This window comes from Vombatus ursinus, unplaced genomic scaffold (assembly GCF_900497805.2).
Source record: "Vombatus ursinus unplaced genomic scaffold, bare-nosed wombat genome assembly UNPS02014770.1, whole genome shotgun sequence".
NCBI lineage: Eukaryota > Metazoa > Chordata > Mammalia > Diprotodontia > Vombatidae > Vombatus > Vombatus ursinus.
Window position 1 is genome coordinate 31986742 of NW_020954548.1, and position 21973 is coordinate 32008714.

General features: G+C 43.4%; 1 protein-coding gene across 1 annotated transcript in view; it reads left to right on the forward strand.

Annotated features, from left to right (window-relative positions):
* Positions 1-21973, forward strand: part of SBK1 (SH3 domain binding kinase 1) — a 117547-nt gene continuing 95574 nt past the window's right edge. Inside the window, exon 1 of the mRNA XM_027863125.1 lies at positions 1-293. The gene's annotated coding sequence lies outside the window, so the exon portion shown is untranslated. The remainder of the gene's footprint in view (positions 294-21973) is intronic.

Below are 21973 nucleotides of genomic sequence, written 5' to 3' on the forward strand. Positions count from 1 at the left end.
CACACCAGGGAGACGGGCAACCTGGGGGAGAAGGTACAGGATGGGGGCTGGAGGCCCTGTGGTCAGGAGGAAGATGGACTGCTGACTCTGGCCAGCACCGGCTCCGGGGGCCCTGTGGAGGCTGTGGATAACAACGATGAGGAAGCTTCTACTTCTGCTACCTGCTCCACCTGCCCCATCCTGGACCTGCCCCCTCCCTGGCCAACAGGCTGTGGGGCCGAGGACGTCCAAGCCTTCTGCTTTATCTGCCTTCACAAGGAAGAGGAACCCCTGGAGACCCTTCCACTTCAGAGGTCAGTGCCACTGTGGGCATCCCATGGAGATGATGCCTGGGGCTCCCTTGGCAGTAAAGTCCTAACTGGTGCTGAGCTCAGTTTGGGGTCACAGGGTCACTAGGGCAGAGAGAGGGTGGGAGTCATAAGGGGAAAGAATAGCATGGCCCTCATGGGGGAAGGATCAGGATGGGTGTCATATGAGCAAGGATTGGAAGAGGGTGACAGATAGAGAAGGGAATCACGGGGCCAGGAGTGGGATGCATGGTTTTGCCGTATGGATCTATACTAGGTGACTCTGGGAGTATGCGTGTTGTCACTGTATATGGTTACTGTGTCCTCTTATGCCCTTCTCAGCCGGGTGCCCCTGACCCTTGTGCTCCAGCCAGGACTCAGGGTCCCTTTGGGCACATCTCCCTGGCTAAGAAGCAGAATGCAGTTCTGCCCAGTTCTGGTGGTTTTACCCTCCCTACACATACCCTGGATTCCTGGAATCCCTGGTATTTTAGAGAGGGGGAGGTGGGGGAAGTTGGAAGGAAAGGATGGCAGAGGGATGCCTGAGGTGTGTGTCTGCCTAATTGGAGGGGGGAGGAAGGTGAATCATCTGCTTACAACCCCACATAATGGCAGCTGGGGCAGCCCCATTCCTCCAGCCACATGCTTTGGCTCAGAATCATCACCCCACCACCTCTACTCCCACCTACAAGAATAGATGGGGTGCCCTCGTCCTCTTTGGCATAGAATAGAATCCTAGAATGTCAAGACTATCAGGGACCCTTAGAGATCACCTATATTAATCCCCATATTTTACATAAGGGGAAACTGAGGCTCATAGTGAGGGTACAGGACAAACTAGTAGCAAAGTCAATACTAGAACTAGGTCTGGCTCTTGGTCCCAGGCTCTTTCTCCTATGCCATATTGCTTCAGGCTTTCTCCTGTCTACTTTGGGTGGAGCTGTCTGGGCCCTTCCCAGGCCCTTAGAGCTCTCCCTCTCTGGGTGCTGATTCAGGCTCTAGGCCATAGTGTGTGGGTGGCGCTTGGAGCAGAGGTGACCCCTGTCTCCAGCTGCCAACATTCAGTCCATTTCTTGGAGGTCTGTGGTCAGAGTGGGTTATACTGGTGGTTAATGCACTTGCTTTTGGGTTGGGAAAATTGTAAAGGAGGTCTCATGTTTCCCTGAAACCTCTGAGGCCTGAGATCAGCTGAGCATATCTACTGTCTCTAACCTCTTTGACCCGCCTGTCCCCCCTCCTCACAAGTATGCTCACACAAACACAAAGACCCCCACATCCATGAATGCCCAGACTTGCACGTGAGCAATACACACACCCACACAAACACATGGGACCAGTTTTCAGTGCCTGAATTCTCCCTGGCTCTCTGCCCTGTAGGCAACAGGCAGAGGAGGGGAGAAGTCAGAAGAGAAAGTGGAAAGAAACAACCATTTTAGGGACCCTTGATGGTAGTCCCAAGTCATTAAGTGGGCTCAGTGCATCAGCACCCAATCTGGGACAAGCAGGTTCAGGGAAAGGTCCTGGGAGATTCTGGGATTGGGGACACCCCATACACACAAAACCCATCAAGTACACATGAAATCCAGGAAACCTCCCTCCAGCCACACAGTCCAGCCTAGCCAGGAGAGGCAGCTGGGCACAGAGGATAGTTCTGGACATGGATCAAGGGAAACCTGGGATACATGGGCTCCCTAAGGGAGGAGTTTAAGATGTGGATCTTGCCCCAGTCTTCTGGGGGGACTGAAGGCTGTGCTCTTGTCCATCTTTTGTGTGTGTTAGGCAGTGTATTGGATACGTGCGTGTGCCAATGGGTACCAAATATAGTACAAAAGGTGTTATATGTGTATATATGTAGAAGGTATATAAGGTGGGGTCTGCATAGAAGGGGTGTCTGTAAGGTTGTATCACATACATGTGTAGAAAGTAGTGGGTGTCCTGTATGTCTGTACATACAGACAAGTATGTGTCTGTATACTTGTATGGCATCTAGAGTGTGTTTTGCATAGGGCTTAGGTATGGGTTAATATACATTAACATGCAGGGATATGGGTATTTTTAGGGTATATGGGGCACTAAGCAGGATAAATTGGAGTGGGGAAACATCTTTGGAGACTATTACAATCATCTAACTATGAGGAGAGGAAAGCCTGAGTTAAGCCAATGGCAGTAGGAGTAGAGATAAGGTAAAATTATAAAAGAATTGGCCAGACTTGACAATTGAAGTCAAAGTTGCTCTAAGTTTTCTATGGGCAGTTAGGTGGTACCATGGAGTGCTGTGCCTGGAGTCAGGAAGATTCATCTTCATGAGTTCAAATCAGCCTTATACACTTACTAGCCGTGTGACCCTAGGCAAGTCACTTAACTCTTTTGCCTCAATTTCCTTTCCTGTAAAATGAGCTGGAGAAGGAAATGACAAACCACTCCAATTATCTTTGCCAAAAAGAAAAAAACAAAACAAAACAAAACAAATGGGGTCACAAAGAGTCAGGTTTGGCTGAAAAACAACTGAACAACAGAAAATTTTCTAGCCTTAAGTGAATAAGATGATGGTGGTGCCATTAGCAGAAATGGAGAAGACAAGAATTTTGAGAGGGAAAATGAAGATTTTTCTTGAGGACATGTTAAGTCTGTCATTTGGCGAAACATTCAGGTGAAAGTGTCTAACAGGGAGTTGAATATTTGGTTCTAGAGTTAAGAACCACAAAGTGGGAGATAATTGAAGGCAACCTTGATAGGCTAAGAGTAGAAGCTATGGAAGGAGAGAGGGTCACCAAGGGAAGAGAAAAGAAAGAACATCAAGGACAGTCTTGGCAACACCCTCCCTGGAGGGGCATTCATGAGAAGAAAAGACTCAATGAAGGGGAGCAAGGAGAAACAGGTCACCCTAGCTTAAAAGCAAAGTAGAATGGGACAAGAGAGTAAGGGATTGATTCTAGGGCACCACTGAGAACACCACTGAAATGTCTGGCCTTTGGTTCCAGGAAGGGTAGGAGGTTAAGTGATGATAGAAGGTTGATAGAAGAGAAAACAGAGAGAGGTCCAACAACTGGGGGGTTAAGATGGTGGCCAAAAACAGGTTCAGTAGAAGTGTGGGAATAGGAGAGACAGAAGGATAGAAGGTTGTGATTATCTGTTTCCCAGCTCCATTCTCTTCCTCCTTAAAACCCAAGGGGCCTCCTGGATTTTCCTTCAACTCTCTTTACCCTCTCCCTGCTCTCAGCCAACTGGTCTCCCTCCTCTGTCTTCTCCCACACTGGTATAATAACCACAGGGTTAATGAGAGGTAATGTGATAAAGGGGGAAAGAGTAATGGACTTCAAAGGAATCTGGAATGCTGGAATCTTGTACTAGCCCTACTCAGTATTTGACCTTCCCTCAGCTACAGTAAAATGGGAGGGTTAGACGAGGCCCTTTAAGGCCTTTTCTTGCCATGACACAGTTATTCCAAAGGTCCCTCAGGACCTTTAGCCATCTTTACAGACATCAGGTCTAGTTGAAGAAGTCTCCTGCAGTGAGTAATCTGCAGGCCTCCCCATTAGGAGGGTCCATTCTCCTTACTTCCAAGCACCATCAGTCACAACCTCCTTTGGTCCTAAGGTCCCAGGATCTTCCCTTTATGGGCACCCTCCACATACACCTGCTGCCTCCGACCCCTTCTCCTCATTCCCTTAGAGAATGATTATCCTTTCCTTGAGAAGATGCCTGTCCTCTCACGTCACCTCTCCTAGCCCAAGAGCTGCCCCCTTCCTGGTTAGGGTTAAAGACCAGAAGGTTGAGGAGAAGGCAGGCAGAGATGGAGTGAATGGGCAGGTGCCAGGTGCCAAGACTAAAAATATAAAGGCTAGCCTTCTTAGGAGCACCTGTCAGCCTAGGGGGAGGGCGGGTGGCCAAACCTATCTGCCCAAGGCTGTTGGAATGTTCTCCTTAGCAGCACCAGCCCAGACCAGCCTGTATCATTATTTCCTGCATTGTTCAGACTGACCCACCTATCTATCCTGCCAATCTCAGCTGCTGTGGCAGCTGAGGATCCACAATCAACTTCTAAGTGTGTGCCAGCCCTATCCTGAGCCAAATGCTAGGGGTTTAGAGATAGAAGGTTTAGAGGTCATCTAAGCTAACCCTCTTATTTTACATATGGGGAAACTGAGGCCCAGAGAGGGTAAATGACTTGTCCAACGTCACATAACTAGTTACTAGCAGAATTAACTCAGTCCAAGTGCAAGACTCTTTGCATTATACTATGCTGCCTCTTTTGGTCCAAATCCAGGGTCTAGGCTAGAATGGGGAGAGGGTCATGGATATGCTTTTGATATAGGGGTATGAAGAAATGCCCACTTTCACAAAGCAGCATGGAAAAAGCACTCTACTTAAAGTGAGGAAACTTGGCTTGCCATCACAGATTTGCCATTGACTGTGTAACCTTGAATAAAGCATTTAATTCCCAAGAGTCTCAGTGTCCTCATCTATAAAATGGAGCCAATAATCTTGCGTTACCTGCCTCATGGGAACATTACTTTTCCAGCCTTATTCCTCTATGATGGCCCTCCAAGCATTCTGCTCTCTGGCCAAAATGAGACTGCCCTCTGTCCAGCGTGCCTTTCCCTGACTTCTCCAGTCTCTTTGCCCCACCCCAAAGCACACAGAGCTCACATGCTTCAGTGACCTTGCTCACACTTTTCCCTTTGCCAGCAACTCCCTCCCTCCCAGTCTTTCTTTAAAGGCCCATTTAAATGCTTCCTGCTCCAGGAAGTCTTCCTTGATCTCTCAGCTGGTAATGAGTTCCCTCCACCCACCCACTCTACTCCCATCAGATTTCATGTACCATTTACCCATAACTCTCTGATGCAATTGCCCTGCAAGATTATGTAATGTAGTGATCTGTGTTAGCGTCTTTCCCCTCTCCTTGACTTTGAGCTCCATGAAATCAAGAGCTTATCTCAACTTTGTATCTCCTTCCTTGGCACAGAATTCTGCACACAGTAGGCATTTAATGGTTTGTTGTAAGGATCAAATGAGAGATGAATGTTGGGTGTTTTGTAATTGTAAAGTGATGTGGCAATGTAAATTATTGCTATTATTGGTGGGTATAGCTGTATATTGTTGGAAACCTGTACATATTTTCCTGGTAAGAAAGCAAGAAGAGGGGCTTCCTTGCTTAGTGAATAGAGAACTGGTCTTAAAATCAAGAAGACTTGGGTCCATGTCCTGACTCTGACACATATTGTCTGGGTGGCCCTGGGTAAGTCACTTAACCTCAATGTCAATGACAGTTCTCCAAGACTGTAAGTTGTAGAAAAGGTGCTGGTCTACATCGGTGAAGGAACTTCATCTCAGGTCTAGTAAAAATAAAATAAAATGAGGAGGGGGAAGAGGAATGACACGACCAAGGGAATGGAACATATCAGATGTGGCTAGAGCTTGAAGGCACCTTAGAGGTTATTTATTCCAATCTCTGAAGAAACGGAGGCCAAAAGACCTTAGATGAGCTGCCCAAATTTACCCAGCCAGTATTGTCAGAGGCAGGATTTGAACTCAATTCCTCTTACTTAAATTTAACACTTTTTCCCATCAAGTCTGACCTGACCCCCAGAGCCCACAGTGAACTCTCCTTCCCCTGACCTCCCCAGGTAGCATTTAATCTCTCTCAGAGCATGGTGGAGGGGAAAGAACACTGGCTATGGAGTCAAAAGACCTAAATATGAATCCCAGGCTCTGCTACTTGGGGGAGATCAGAGGAGACCATGAATGTGAAAGTGGAAAGAACCTCAGAAGCCATGGAACTCAACCCCCTTATTTTGAAGATGAGGAAACTGAGACCCAGAGAGGTTACATTTTTTGCCCAAAGCCACACAGGTAGTAAGTATGAATGGCAGAATTTGAACCCAGGTCCTCTGCCTCCCACAGCCAGTGGTTTTTTTTCCACTGTACCAAAATGTCTCCCTACTTGACCTTGAGCAAGTCACTTCCCCTCTTTTGGACTCAGTTTCCTCACCTACAAAAGGAAAAAAAACTACTAGACAACCTCTAAGAGTCTCTCCAGTTCTAAACCCCATAGTCCACATTGGTTACCTTTTAATTATATATACACTATTCTGTAATGGTCTCCAATTTCGTGAACCTCATCTAACATATGGGTACTAATTTTTCCCAATTATGCAATCCATCGCTCTCCAGCCAGCTTGGAAATTCCCTGAGATCAGAGACCAAATCTAAACCTTTTCTTCACTCTCCCACAGTCCATGGCACAGTAATAGGGAGACAATAGATTCTCTCCTTAGGAGTTGATTGATTGAGGCTCTCCAAACTCCGGGAGTGGAGCTGGGTTCAAGTTCAGACTCTGTCAAAGGACTGTGTCACTTTGGACAAATCATTTTTTTTCATGTGTGAAAGGAGGACAGAGTACATAATCCCCAACATCTCAGAGGACCCTAAGAATCATAGATTGAGAATTGAAAGGGCCATTGGAAGGCCCTTTATCTTGCAGAAAACCAAGGCAACGAGAAGTTAAGTGACTTACTCAGGATCACAAACGTCTTTCCTAGCTCTACCTTTTACAACAACCCCCAATAAGGAGAACATAAATCTTTGTCCCTTCCCTCTTAGGGGCAGGGGTTTTTCTGGGGACCTCAGATGACCATCAGTCTCCTAGAGGGAAGGGAAGGAGTGTTTCTTCCTGCCAGAATTGGGTCCTGAGGCAAAGAACTGGAGTTAACTCCTGTTTGCAGTCAAAGAGCTCACAGGAGTCCCATTTGACCCTTTACTATAGTAGATGAGAGAAGGAGATGGAAGGTTAGTCCTAAAATTAGACTTGTCACCAGCTGAGCTGTAGCATGAGAAATTCTTTCCTGTGGCCCTACATGACTAGAGACTGGGGAAAGGAGAGAAGAGATGAAAACCTCAGAAGACTCCCAGGGTAGAGGTGGACCTAGAGAGGGGCAGAACAGACCAATGTTCCCAAAGAGCTGGACCAAGTGAGAGTTCAGACTTCTAGGTCTTTCATTTTTCTCTCCTTCACAGCTTCTCACCTTCACTCTCACCTCCCAGTGGCTTTAACTTCTCCTGGGAGATTTTGGATTGGATACCATGCCTGTCTAGACATCAGGCTCCAAGGCTGCTTCCACGGATCTCCAAGGATGGTACCCAATAACTACCTACTTTCTACATTCTTCATTAAAACCTTTACTGCCCCACACTCCACACTTCTCCCAATCAAGACTGGGAGAAGTTCTATAAGACAGGACCTCAAGGGTCTCAGCTTCCACTCACTCCTGCCCCTCTCCTAGTAGGTAACGTTCATATGTGGTTTTCTAAGTTAATATGAACCCAGCAGGTTTAGTGAACCCCTTGTCTACTTGCATTTAACATGAAATCTTTTATTTAACCAGGTTTTATTACATTCTGGTTTTCCCTTTTCCAGTCCCAGCTTGGAGTAGGCCCTGTTTCCCTATGCCTGTTATCACCCTTCTAGGTCTACTGACTGCCCATACAGGTGTGTGCTGAAGCCAGCTCAAACCAGCTAGTTGGAAAGTCAATTATTAAATTTTCAGTGTGAATTTTTACACTTTGGAAATGGGCAAATGCTACAAATTAGGGCTTGATTAAGAAAAAGTGAGACAGAAAATATTATTAACGCAGATTAAACTCGAAAGTGTACTGTGTGGTACATGTTGTTGGTGTTGTTATTTTTCAATAGAGCTGGTTATTAAATACTTATTAGCACACCCCTGACTTCTAATCACTGGTAATAACCCAAATATCAAATCTCTGAAATGAAGAGGTTGGACCAGAAGATCTCTAAAATGCCTTCCAACTCAGATATTCTGTGAATCTGTGAGCTACAAACTATTTACAAGGAAAGCAATCATGGAAACCCATGTAGGCTCAGAGGCCTGTTTGCTTTAGCTTCTGAAACAATTTTTTCCTGGAATCCCTGGTCAGCCTGGGTAATCTGTCTAGACGTGTGAGGCCAGTCCTTGATCAACCTCGGCTCCACTCCCCATCCCCACCCAGCTGCCCACACCTAGGAAGCCTATTCTGCTTGATCTCATATTTCTCTTAACAAAGTTCTATTTTCCCCCCTTTCTAACTCTCTGCTTGGTAGCCTCCTACTTCATGTCAGAGACAGATGCTTCCCTATAGCCCCCACTGGGCAGGTTCCCAGGGTTTTCAAAATCAAGAGCTGGCCACCCTCCTGGGGAAGATAGAGAGGCCTCCTCTGGTTATCCACAATGGCTACCTGCCATAGCCAGGAACATAAGCAAAGCCACGTCATCCCATATTCACGTACAGACAATTGGGTCATCTCCCATCAGGGATGTGTGGCCGTGTGACAAACAGAAGGCTCCCTATCACTTCAGCTGCCTCTACCCATGGGATTCTACCTGTCCATTTCAGCTGTGTAACATGTCTTCAATCTGTCCCCTCTTCTCTACACCTACCACCACCACCACCCAAGTAGAGCACACTCATTACCACCCACCTAGAGTACTGCAATAGCCTCCCAACCAGTATTTCTGCCTCCACTCTTGCCCCACTCTGATCCATTTTCTTTTCCCAATTGAGAATTTATTTAAACAGATCAGATAAAGCATGTGTTCCTTTTCTACATTTAGAACATGCTGGGCCTCTTGGTGATGAAATAGGGTTTGTGTTGGTGATACAAGACTCTGTGGGGCAGAGGTAATTTGATTTTGGAGTCATGGGGACTCTGGACCACAGGATGTCCAGCACTTACTGGCAGCACTTCCAGGATTTGAGTCTAGGCATGGCGTGATGGGCCCCTATATCACTGGTGACAAGAGAAGGCATGCACTCCCCATAAATGTTATGGGTCCCACACTTCAAATCAGAGCCCTGCCAGATGCCAAAGTTTTTTCCCCCAAGAGGACACTTCTTTGTTTTTGAGGAAGCATTACAATGTTTGTAGTGAATGACTTAGAGATAAAGTGAAAGGAATTGTTTCACCTTCATCCATGTCTGCTCCCATGCCTGGCACCCCAGGAACTCACCCTACGGGCATGCCATCTTTGCTTCCTTCCCTGAGTGGTCTCAAGCAAGTGTCTCTCTCCAGTGTCTAATTTGCCCATAGATTCCAACTCTTCTCTCTGCTCCCAGATGCCTGAGAGGGGGATAGAGAGTCTGGCACCATGAAAAGTGTCCTTTCATGGCATGTTGCCTGGTAGTTGGACTTGGCTGTCTCTCATTTAGGACACTGCATTAGCGTAAATAGCTCACATTGGCTGGTGTGCCACCTTCAAGGAAGGCAGAGTGCCACTTTATTAATTAATTACCCAAGCAGGGAATGCCATATGTGAGTTGTCCAGTAAGTGATTGTATATTCAAACCAAGGGGTCCTGGTAAGAGCTGCCCTGGAGTACCAGTAGAATAACAGTCCTAAAAACATTGCAGTATCTCCACAGGCCACCAGAGGGTTCTCAACCTCAAATGCTCAGATGACTGCCACCACCACCATGAAACTACTATGATCTTACGATGTATGATTTTTGATTTCATATGGCATCAACTTGGTTCTGAGGTTAGACTAAAGAATGTTGTAATGTTGTTCAAAGGTATTAAAAATGTAGAAATATGGCTCTAATTCCTATCCTACATCTGGACTTTCTCAATTAACAACCCACAAACTCATAGGACACAGTAACTCAATGCACTTTGGTCACATGGCTTACTAGACAAAAAATGCAAAGAAAATTAAGTGCTCCCCATTTTGGGAGCCTCCATCCAACCACCCCCCCACAACTCTTCTTCTTCCTAACTGAGTTTTCCTTTCTTAGGCTCCTAGAAAAGTCCCCAAAGCACCCAATTTATAGAGAAGGAATGAAGAAAAAGGGATTTTTATCCAGAGTTCCAGCTTTGGATTTTAGAGTTTAAACAGGAAAGAAAGGGCTGCATGGGGGAAGAGATGTCCGATCTCCTGCCCCTTGCTCACACTCCTTCAGATTCCATAATAATTGACAATCTTTGGCATTCTGAATCACCTCTTGGATCTGGTCTTCTGCTTATGCTCCCCAATCTGCCACTTCCATGGCAGAGATTTAAGCTTCTACCACTACCATTCCTTTAGCCTCGTCTCAGTACTCTGGCCACCAGTCCAAGGCATGATAGATAAAGGCAAGAGGTCATGATCCCACTAACACAAGCATCCAGTCCTCAAAATCTCAATGCAGAGGCTCTTGGGTCCACTATACATTAAAACTGATCAGAAGTCTCTTTCAAAGACAAACAAAGGAAATAGGGAACTTTTGAAATCTGTGCAACCATACAGGTTGCATCTCTTACTGATGTCTTAGCTATTTGTTTCCTCTGGAATTTTTGTTCCTTTGTATTCCTGCAGAAATGAAACAGTGCTGTAGGGGAAGAAATGACAGAGGCCTGTTGCTTTAGCTTCTGAAATATTTTTTTCCTGGAATCCCTGGTCAGCCTGGGTAATCTGTCTAGGCGTGTGAGGCCAGTCCTTGATCAACCTCGGCTCCACTCCCCATCCCCACCCAGCTGCCCACACCTAGAAAACCTATTCTGCTTGATCTCATATTTCTCTTAACAAAGTCCTATTTTCCCCCCTTTCTGCTAGAATTCACCACCTAGAATTCAAGACCCTCCCTAATCTGCCTTTTCTTTTCCAGCTTTATCTCCTGTTACTATGTAGTACTCTTATATTTCAAGCATATATTCTCCATATATCCATAGCACCCTCTCTGGGCTACTCCCTCACCCATACTTCCATTCTCACTTAGAAGTTGGGTTTCCAAAGCATGGTTTCTATTCTCATAGGTTCTAGCCCCTGTGGGGTAATACTACTTAAAACTATAACTCTCAAGCCCCCACCAATGTGCTTCCCCTTAACAGTCAGGGAGTAGGTATAATTAACTCTTAGAAAAGGCATTTCCTGAGGTGGCATAGTAAAGACAATAGCTACAAAACAGTCCTCCCATAACCTGAAGCACATTCCCCCAGTAACATAAACAGTATCTGAGGGAAGAGTGGTCACAAACAGTGTGGGATTATAACGTGACACACATTTAGGAAACCCATGTGGCCAAGGCAACTTATAACTCCAGAACTATTGATTCTCAATCACCTTTCTCTTCTAGTAGAATCCTTACAAAGCTTCCTATTGGGTGTGTCTTTAATGAGCGGGTGTCTCAGCTGGGCTTTCAGAGTCTGCTTCTTTTGACAGGTCAACAGGGGTCAGCTGAGGACTAGTTAGTTTTCTCTGTCTCTCTATCGGTCTCTCTCCCTGTCTCTCTCTCTCTCTCCTCAGTTACCAGGACTAGCTCTCTCCTGAGTCCTTAGCCAATTTTCTTTTTGACTGTCAGAGGTTCTACCCCTTGAAGCTGCTCCCAGGATTAAGTGACTGCCTCTCTGTATGAAGAGTTTGCCTCCACTCAACAAACTGTGCAACTAACTCTCTTAAACTCACTCTCCGGCTGCTGAATAAGATGTCACCCTTTGGATGGGTAGTTCTGTTACTAGACTTGAAGGTCCCAAGGCTTGTGGGGTGGATGGGGGAGAACAGAGAGAGAAATCCCATCTTCTTCCATTCCAAGAGTAATTCCCATTCAGGAGCCAGTGTCTCCCACTCTTGACTTCCAAAACTGCCATCTCCAAGGCTGAGCTATTAAAAGGCCCCAGGGGCATGGTCAATTTTTGCGATCTTTGACAACATCCTGAGATTAAATCAACTCCCTCACTTACATACTCTATACTTCCACCAAGCCAAACTGGATTATTCTCCCTGCTCCCCCTATTGAAATTATCTTCCCTTCAGATTTCACATTCCACTTTGTTTCTACCTCTCTGCTGAACTTATCATGCAATAATATATTACAGTGACACATGTTCATATCTGTCTCTTCCTATCCCCTCCAATCCCAGACTTTAAATTCTAATGAGTTATCCTAGTTAAATTTTGTGTCTCTTCCAATGCTTTGTACATAGTATTAATTAATAAATATTTGTTGTGTTATCTTATATTTTTATTGTGTAAATCAAATGAAATAATGTATGTAAAGGTTTGCAACAGTAAAGTGCTATATAAATGTATTTAATAAGTGGTGAATTTGAACATGATCAGGGACTTTAATCTTTATACCAATTTTAGAACAGTGGCCTAGCAGACTTGGGACATTCCCTATCCTTTCCCCTACCCCTTGTATCTGTATAATTGAGAGGGGGCAGCAATAAATGCAGTTATTGTGTATTTATTGTGTGTATAGTAATATTAAGGGGAGGGGGGAAAGGTTGAAATAATTATTCAAAAAGCTTCTCTTATGAAGCTGGTATTAGTAGGCACCGTGCTAAGCACTGAGACCAAATGACAAAAGCAAAACAGTGCCTGCCCTGGAGAAGCTTCCATTCTAATCTGGCAGGCAATATGCCTACATATACATGTAGGAGGACTAGTAGGTCTCCGACCAATTGATTCCACCACATTCTCCTTCTCCATATACTCACAGAAAGTGAGAGGCAGGCAGACGATGAGGTGTTAAATTAAATTATCCATCTGCCTCACTCTATCTCCCCCAACACCACGTAATCATTTCTCTTCAGCATTTCTGTGTACTTTGTTTTTGCCCATTTGACCTGACTCGGTAGCATTTTCAAGAATTCACAATTACACATACCAGCTATCAAATCACCGTTGCCAAGAGAACTGAGGGATAGAGTTACAATAAATGTTGTTTGTCGAAGTTTCACCATAAATCGGCTGATACGAAGAGTTCATTTTGCAGATGGACAAACTGAAAGAAGATGCTGTTTCAAAGGTGATGCTGTAAAGTAGAAATAGAGCTATCCACTGGATCAGGATTTACTATCTCAATGAGTTCCCTGCTCTTCCTGCCTATCTGATTGCTCCTTCCATCTTCTTTGCTAATTCATCATTCATTTTCTCCCCCTACACATCAGTATCCCCATTGCTTTGGCTTCTCCTTCCTTTTCTCTCAACACTCCTTCCTTTGGTGATTTCATCTGCTCATTCCGAAGGATTAATTATTTCTATGTTGATGACTCCTAAACTAAATGTCCAGTCTTTATTGTCTCTCCTGAATTCTTGTCCCACATAACAAATTCCCTGCTGGACTTGTACATTTGGGTGTCCCCTTGGTATTTCAACCTCAACATGTCCTAAATGGAATTCTTTTCTCCCTAAACTCACCCTTCTTCCAAAGTCCCTATTTCTGTCTATCTCCTCAGTTATCCTGCATCATAATCTGAATTATTCTTGACACTTCCCTCCCCCTACCTCACACCTAGTTATTTGCAGAATCTTGTCAATTTTACCTCTGCTGTATCTCTTCAAGCTACCACCTTCTCTCCACTCACAACCCAAATGCAACATTTCATCTTCTACCTCCATATCTTCACGTTGACTGGCCCCCAAGCCTGGAATGCACTCCTTCCTCATCTCTAGTTCTTAAAATCCTTAATTTTCTTCAATGCTCAACTCAAGTAATAGCTCCTCAGTGAAACCTTCCTCAATATCCTCAGCTGTGAGTACTCTCTCCTTCCTTAAATTACCTTATTTACTTACCTATGTATACTTCCATCTTCCCAGTTATATTGTAAGCAACTCCTTGGAGACATTTCATTTCTGTCTTTGCAACTCCAGTATCTAGGATAGTACCATATGTGTAGTAGGTACTTATGTAACCCATGGCCAAGTAATTCTGGGTTTATATGGACTACATTCAATCTTAGGGCTTCTAACAAATCACATCGTTTGGTTCTTATTGATTTCTACCCAGTATTTTTCTAGGGAATATAAGAACTTAGCTCACTTTTAGGATTCTATAACAAAAGAACCAAGGTCCCTCAGCTCCTATGCAAATACTCAGTTTAATATAAAATTAAATCTAAGGTAGGCTTTATTTAACCTGAAAAAAAATAAGAAAAGATTTTCACTTAAGCACATAAAAACTCTCTTTCCTTTTTAGGTGGGCCTATATACTCCTCCAGAGTTATAGTGCTACTCTAGGGCTGTAGCCTGTCTCATTACAAAAGGGGAAATCCATTGGGTTGACTGAAGAGACTGGCAATCCTACCTCTGGCCTGACCATAATGGGTATGTGATCAATCAGGTGAAGAGTAGGAAGACTGGTTGCATCCCGCCTTCCCCAACCATAGTTTGTTATGGGCCTTGTTTCCAACATGGCCTTACCCACCCTTATTCCTCAATATTCCCCTGATATTCTCCCTCCCTCCATTTTCCAAGCTCCCCCCTATGCCATTTCCCTTCTGAATGAGTGTAGGCCCCAAAGGGTAGTTATTACCTAAATGCTACTCAGGCACCCACAGCAATAGTTAAGTAGGTACTGCTGGGAAATTTTACCCCTCTATACCCAAAGATGATCCCAAGACCATCCATCCTCCATCCAGTTGCCAAAGTGATTTTCCTAAAGTTTAGACCTGATCATGTTACTTCCCTACTCAATAAACTCCAGTGGTCACCTATTGACTATAGGACAAAATATCTGATCATTAGCTATTCTTTTTTTTTTCTCTCTTTTTAAGTTTTATACTGCACATAACTATTGGTATGGTAGCACATTTATATGATTTATAAATAAGTAAATATACACATATGGGGGGTTTGCTCAAAAACACACAATCAAAAAAGTTTAGAGATTCCTTTCCTAAAAGGGTCATCTGATTTCACAGGCTTCCCTCCAGCAAACCAAGTACCTACATGTCTGACCAGCTTCTCTCTATTTGTCCTCTTTAAAGCCCATGTCCAAGAGGAAAGTGTATGAACCAGTCAAGAAACAATTCTCCTCCCTGTGCCATCTACGAACTTGGGACAAAGCAAAAATCATCATCTTATCAAAGAGTTAACATTGTCAAAGGAATTTCACACTGTGTTCATGTGTGAGATTCATCAATCCTAAAACAAAGTTCTCACTGTTGGGTGGTAATGGGGGTTTTTACACCTTGCAAGAGAGAAATCAGCAATGGCAGAACAAAATCGTTCACTAGTAGGAGCAATGAGGATGCAAGACAGTGCTGGGGCATCCCTACAAATGTGACATGAACTGAATGGAAAGTTGAAGGAATCTTGGGATTCAGATCCAGCCTCTTCCTTCATCTTGTGAAAGAGAGCTTCATTACTGCAAGTTTGGGGCACACGCCTGCCAGGGACAATTTTAACTAAATTATTTTCATTCTAAATATCTCTGCTTAGAAAAAGAAATCCAAAAAAGGGCAGAAATCCATCTTGCCTTTAAAAATCTCTCTGACACAAGACATTTTTAGTTGCAAATTATAATATTCCCAACCAAAGAAAAAATTCCACAATAAGATGAAACATAGTTAAAGAACTCAAGGTGAAAAATCAGTTGATGGTTTTGATTCATCAAACAGAACAATAATTCCTTAACCTTTGCCCTCTAGAGACCTGGAGAATCATTTCTCTAAAAGCATTCAATTGAGTCAAGAGGAGAAATAGGTAATAATTTTAATGTTCTTAAGATATTCTAGCTCTAATTCTGATTACTACCCTAATATATTTTCCAGGAATTTAGAGTTCCTTCTTAAACTTTTATTCAGCTTCCTCACAGAAAATGCTTAGTTCTTTGGTAAGGAAGAAAGAGAATTTCTAGCAAGGCAGTTTTCGTAGAAGTCTGATTACATAATGATAAGGTTTTCTTTATTCTCTCAAGTCCAGAAAGGTGTTCAGATGAAAGTATTATTCTAATATTATTTTGGAATATGTAGCCAAAGAGGGAAAAAGGGTTAGTATATTCCCATAATCTTTACAACTTCTTTAGCTGTATTAAGGTTTTTCCTTAATGGATTAGAGATATAATTGTTTGGTCTGGTTGTTCCCTCCCCTCCACTGTCCTTGAAACCTTCTTGTCTCAGGCATCTACTAGGCTCTAGGTCAATTCACCTCCACTCTCAATTAGTTTAGAGGCTGGCTTACAGTGTTCCTCTCTATCCCTAGCCAATGCCTGTTTCCTTGAAACTTCGATATGAACATCAGTGCCAATGTCCCTGACTTCCCAGGTAATCAGTCTCCTAAATTCCCATGACCTTTATTTTTTCCATAGTCACAAGCCCTCAGCCCTGACAAGAATGGTCATACCCTTGACCTGACTGTCACCAGTTAACTGTTCCATTTTCCTGATCCAGTTCTCTGAAACTACTCTCTCTCTGTAATATATTCTTCGATATATTACAGCTTCCTAACCTTCAGTTACTGCCTCTGCCTCATTCTTCTCCTTCACAACGACCTCCAGTCCCTCTGTCCCCTGTTACCATTACTCTGATCTTCCATCCTTTCAAATCTTGACCCTGTGGCCGAACCAACTGGACCATTAGCTTGAATCTTTTGGCTACTTGTCCCTGCCAAAGTCTTGTAACCCAGCTAATAATGTTTGCTACAAATTTCTAGCACCCAGTCTCAACTGGACCCTCATTACTGAATGGAAGTCTTATTATTATTCCGTAATTCCCACTCAAACATATTTTTCGTAGAGATTATTCTAAACTTTTTCCTTTCTTCTTAATCTTCCTATACCATCTCCTCCCCATTCCCCCTTAACAGAGAACCTTGCCTCCTACCTAACTGAAAAAAAAAAAAAAAATAGAAGCCATCCATGATGGACCTCTCCTTTTCCTCTACTCTATACTTCAAAATCCTTCTTCATGATTTCCATTCTATCTTCCTTTGTTCCAGGCTAATAATGAGAAAGTCCTTCTTTACAAAACCCACCTCCATTTGTACTGTTGATTCACCCAGCCTCTTTCTCTGGAGTTTTCCTCCCCCATCATTCACTCTGTTCTCCTCATTCTTCCATCTTTCCTTATTCATTGGCTCCTTTTCCAACACCTGCAAACATGTGCATATTTTGTTGTTCAGGCATTCAGTCATGTGTTTGTGACCCCATCAACTATAGCATGCCACGTCTGTAGGGTTTTCTTGGCAAAGATACTGGACTGGTTTGCTATTTTTTTTGCCAGTAGATTAAGGCAAACAGAGATTAAGTGACTTATGCAGGGTCACACAGCTAGTGAGTGTCTAAGGCCAGATTTGAATTCGGTTCTTCTTGACCCCAGCGCTCTATTCACTAAGCCACCTATTTTACCCATCCTTAAAATAAAGCCTTCACTTGTCCCTGTCATAGTCCTCAAGGTATCATCCTAGCTAAGGAGCCAACAGTGACCATCTTGCTGACTCATCAAACTCCAGTTTTGTGGGGCGATTAGTCACTCTGGGGACAATTTCTATGTGAGTCACCAGATGGTGTCCTAAACCCTGAGCCTCTGAGTCTCTAGCCAAGTGCCAATGGGACATTTAAGTCCCCTTTCAATCCCTCCGCACATGCACAGATGGGTTGGCTGCCTGTTTTCCACACCACTTCTAGCCTCCTTGTTAGAGCTTCATAAAATGCAGGCTATGTTTAGAGAATGAATTAAGAAAACTCCCAACAATAATTCCTGGCATGATTCAATTCACTTGGCTCATTTTGCCCTCATTCTTACAGGATTTTCATCTCCTTCCTAACTGTGTATGTCCCATAAAGATTGCTCGTTCACATGTGGATTTTAAAAGTACATTTATTAAATCAGAAACAAAATTAACAATGTGAAATTTAAAACTTCCAAGTGACAGATGACCCATCTAATGAAGATTGAAATTTGATCTCCACCTCCTCTTCTGTTCCTGGTGCTGCTGCAGGAGTACCCACAGATGGTGTTGGGGGTGGGGAGGGGAAAAGAATCACTCCTCAAGTGTTTCTAGACCCAGATGTCAAATGGGAGTAGAACCCTCAGCTCACCAGAATCACCTCATCCCTTACTGCATATTAGGTGACCATTATCTACCCCAACTCCTTAGGGACAGCACTTGATTCTCGACCAATTGCCATGCACAACTGGAGTTTGATGAGTCATCAAGATGGTTACCATTGGCTGTGAAAGTCAGCATTCAGTGCTGCTGCCTAGCCTTGTGGTCGCCCAATCAACTGGATCCAGCAATCACTGCAAGCTCCCTTCCCTAGTGGCATTTCAAAAGTGCTTGATGAGTTTCTCCAAAGCAGATTCTTTCTTTCAAAAGTCCTACTGCAGCACCACATAGAATAACTAGCAACCTTTTCATTGAAATGCCTCAGGTCATGCAACTCCACATTCCCCATTCCTTCAGCATCTTCAGGATGGCTATAGTGCAGGAGAAAAGAAAAACTGGCTATGAATAGGAGTTATGCCAATGATCTCTTATTGGCTAAATCCAATTGATCTTTTCTAAGGCCTTATTCTCCCTGACTCCTGTAACGTTTGACATCATAGACCACCCTGCCTCTCCCCCCAACCACCCTATCCTGATGGACACTTCTCTTTCATCTTCCTTGATGCTGATCTCTCTTGGTCCTCCTCCTATCATCTGACCATAATTTTGCTTCTTTGTTGTTCAGTCATTTCAGTTGTGTCTAACCCTTCATGACCCCATTTGAGGTCTCCTTGGCAGAGACACTGAAGTGGTTTGCCATTTCCTTCTTCAGTTCATTTTATAGATGAGGAAACTGAGGCAAACAGGGCTAAGTGACTTTTTAAGGGTCATAGAGCTAGTTAAGTGTCTGAGGCCAAATTTGAACTCAGGAGGATGTCTCCCTTACTCCAGGCCCAGCACTCTATCCACTGCACCACCTAGATGCCCAATTTTGCTCCTACCTACCAGGTATAAGCATTCTCCAAGTTCTATACTGGCCCTTTTTCTCTTCTTTGCCTCTCTCTCCTTTCCCTTGATAATCTCAATAGGTTCTATTGGCTCAATTATTATTTTGATGCAGTTGACTTTCAAATACATATATATATATATCCAACTCTAATTTCTTTCCTGAAATTCAATCCCCCCAACATGAATTTTCTGCTGTGTTACTATACCTATATCTCTCCTAGGAATCTGCAACTCAACGTTTCGAACACAAAACATTATTATTTTTCTCCCAAACCCATGGGTTTTCCCCAAAAGTCATCCCTCCTCCAAGTGTCTCCATTTCTTTTGTTCCGATCATGCCATCCTTTCATTCACCTAGATCTGAAATCTTGGGGTCCCCCTGACTCTCCCCTCTCCTTCACCCCTGATATAATATAAATTTCCAAGTTCTGGAAATTTCATGATGACATCTCTTGCATCTGTGGCAAAGACCCCGCCCCTGTGTAGTGAGGGGGTGTGTCATTGTGTGACTTTAAGGGAGGCAGAATGCACATTTCTAGCCTCTTCTCCTCCGGCTCTTCTCTGAGAAAGATTTTAATTCCTGGTTGGAGGGAAATCAGGAATTTGGGGCCAGAGGCCTCCACTCTGCTCTCCTCAGAGAGAAGGGGTATCAGGCTGCAAAATATCTATCTGCTCCCTTAAATATTATTTCTCTAGGGGATATGATTTTCAGGTTCAAGCTAACTTTTGATTACCATTTCATCATCAGGGGAAAGCAGGACCCCAAGCTTTACATCCAAGTCTTGACCTCTTTCCTACCAAATACTAGTTCTACAATGAACACACATAGCAATTAGCAGAGAAACTCATTTATCCAGTTAGATAGCAAAACAGAAATCAGAGAAAATATGCATGTGAGAATATATACCAGACTATACAGAGTAAAAGAACTCTCTTACTGGGAATGAGATAGCTCAGCTCAACCAAGAAAGTCCTAGATCTCACCCAAGAGGAAACTCTCCAAAGTCTCTAATGTAGCAAGCTGGAGACCTCAATCCCTGCACTGTCATTTACTTAGCTGTGTGGCCTTGGGCACATTATTTCCCTTTTTGGGGCCTCCTTTTCCCCCTCTATAGAATGAAAAGGTCTAGAATTCAGGGTTGGGGAACCTGTGACCTCTAGGCCACATGTGGCCCTCTAGGTCCTGAAGTGCGGCCCTTTGACTGAATCCAAACTTCACAGAACAAATCCGCTTAATAAAAGGATTTGCTCTGTGAAACTTTGACTCTGTCAAAAGGAGGCACCCAAAGACCTAGAAGGCCATATGTAGCCTCAAGGCTACAGTTCCCCACTCCTGCTCTAGATGGTCTCGAATATCTCTTCCATCTCTGACATTCTACGATCAATATTCTCAGGTCTATTCCACTTCTCAGTCCTATGCCATAGTCTTTCCACCCGCTCCACTTTTTAAGGACTAGTTCTAGGAGCTGTCTCTTTTCTCCCCACTACTACCTCGGGAGATTGGAAATTCCTTTCCTTTCAATTTTTCCTCCCACTTCAGCCATATAGGAGGTCACTGAATTTTGATCTCCCTATTTCTCCTTATCTGGTCCATCTCTCTGGACTAGAAGGAAGACCACAAACAATATTAATATACAGGCACAATCAAAATATCACCCAGCAGGCAGGTGGGCAGTAATACCTTTGGCCAAAACTAGTATTCATTCAACTAGGAGGTCTCCCTGTTAAAATGTCAGGGATTTGAAGAGAAAGACTTAAGAAAGAGAGTAAGTAGAGAACTGAGTCAAATTTATAAGAATACAAGTCATTCCCCAATTAATAAATGGTCAAAGGTAAGCAGTTTTCAAATGAAGAAATTAAAGCTACCTATAGTCGTATGAAAAAAATGCTCTAAATCACTATTGATTAGAATAATTCGAATTAAACAACCATCTCACACCTACCCCCAGGATATAGGGAGTGGGGAGAACCCAGGATAGTCCCCAGGGCAAGACAATCCTTCCTGAATGTGCCACTCCCTCCCCTTGACCCCATGTCACCTACTGAGCCCCTATTGACCCTTACTAGGACCCCCTTTCCTCTTTCTCTTTCTTACTCTACTATTTTTCTCCACTTAATAGTGTTATATTTTTTTTCCAATTACATATAAAGACAGTTTTCAACATTCACTTTTATAAGATATTGAGTTCCAAATTTTTCTCTCTCCCTCCCTTCCCTCCCCCCTCCCCAAGACAGCAAGCAATTTCATCTAGGTTATACATGTACAATCATATTAATTATATTTCCACATTAGTCATGTTGTGAAAGAAGAATCAGAACAAAAGGGAAAAACCATGACAAAGAAAAAAAAGTGAAAATAGTATGCTTCAATCTGCCTTTAGACTCCATAGTTCTTTCTCTGAATGTGGATAGCATTTTCCATTTTAAGTCTTTTGGAATTGTCTTGGATCATTGTATTACTGAAAAGAGTTAAGTCTATCATTGTTGATCATTGCACAAAGTTGCTATTACTGTGTACAATGTTCTCCTGGTTCTGCTTACTTCACTCAGCATCAATTCATGTAAGTCTTTCCAGGTCTTTCTGAAATCTGCCTGCTCATCATTTCTAATAACACAATAGTATTTCGTTACATTCATGTACCACAACTTGTTCAGCTATTCCCCAATTGATGGGCATCCCCTCAATTTCCAATTCTTTACCACAACAAAAAGAACTGCTTTAAATATTTTTGTACATGTGAGTCCTTTTCTCTTTTTTATGATCTCTTTGGAATACAGACCTAGTAGTGGTATTGCTGGATCAAAGGATATGCACAGTTTTATAACCCTTTGGGCATGGTTCCAAATTGCTCTCCAGAATGGTTCACAACTCCAGCAATGCATTAGTGTTCCAATTTTGCCACATCTTCTCCAACATTCATAATTTTCCTTTTTTGTCATATTAGCCAACCTGATAGATGTGAGGTGGTACCTCAGAGTTGTTTAATTTACATTT